This window comes from Rhea americana, unplaced genomic scaffold (assembly GCF_003343005.1).
Source record: "Rhea americana isolate MKP2758 unplaced genomic scaffold, rheAme1 scaffold_125, whole genome shotgun sequence".
NCBI lineage: Eukaryota > Metazoa > Chordata > Aves > Rheiformes > Rheidae > Rhea > Rhea americana.
Genome location: NW_028185317.1, coordinates 2844107 through 2845341, shown reverse-complemented (window position 1 = coordinate 2845341; position 1235 = coordinate 2844107).

Here is a 1235-nt window from a genome sequence, read left to right as displayed (position 1 = left end):
AAACAAAAAAAAAGCGAGAAGCGCAATGCAAGCAGTGCAGGGTGGGTGCCTCGTTCGGCTCCGCGCTCGCCTGGGGCAGCTCGGTCGTCCCCAGGAATTGCCCTTCGGGGAGGAAGGCTGGGCACCGCCACGGGAAGAAGCTGCGGCAGGAATCAGCGCGGGAAGGCAAGGTCGCGCCGGAGCCGGAGAGAGCGTTCCCGGGCAGCTCGGCATTGGTGTCTCCTTTGGGGGGGGGGAACAACAAAAAAAAACCAAAGCAGGATTTTGAGAGTGCCCTGCTGAGCTTGCTGTAATGGGGGGATGTGACGGCTGGGTCTCAGCACCAAGCGGTGCCCCGGGCGCCTTCTCCAGCCAAGTGGGGAGGGGGGAAGCGGGCGCCGAGCTGYGCGGCAGCGCGCGGGAACCTCGCCGCTGCTCCGGCTCGCCAGCACTGGGAGCTCGGAGAAGTCGCCTCCGATTACTGTTGCCATTAGTGTGTACGGGGCTGCGGCGCTGGGGGGGGAGCACGACAGTGAGCCGGGGCCCCGGGGGGCTGTGCCAGCCGAGAGGGCACCAGGGCGCGCCGGGGGGGCTCGGGGGAGGTTCGGCCCAGGTTCCAAACGCCGCAGGGAGGCCCTGCCCCGGCAGCYGGCTTTTGCTGCGGGGACCCACGCCAGGCGGCCCGGCTAGAGCCGCAGGCAGCCGCGCTCCTCGTCCCCCCGGCCCTGCGATCCCCCCACCTCGCCCCCCGGCCTGGTGGCCCCCAGCCTGCCCCTCGGGCCAGGCGCTGGGAGCAGCTCTGCTATCCCTGTAAACGCAGGCACTGGGAGCACTGGGAGCAGCTCTGCTATCCCTGCGAACACAGGTACTGGGAGCACTGGGAGTAGCTCTGCTATCCCTGTAAACGCAGGCACTGGGAGCAGCTCTGCTATCTCTGTAAATGTGAGCACTGGGAGCAGTTCTGCTATCCCTGCAAATGCAGGCGCTGGAGAGCAGCAAACCCGGGAGCAGAGCCCCGAATCTTTCTGTGCCCTAAGGGCGAGGGCGCCCTTGGGTGCCCGGGGCGGTGGAGGTTGCCGGCGTGGTCGCTGCTCTCTGGCAAGGCAGCAGGCGCAGGGGAGTGCAACGCGCCCAGCTAAAATCCAACCTGCCTGGCGCCGCCCTTCGCTCTCCGAAGGACGGCGGCACCTGAGCTCGGGCGATGAGTGCAGCCCCCGTGCAGCCCCCGTGCAGCCCCATGCAGCCCCCGTGCAGCC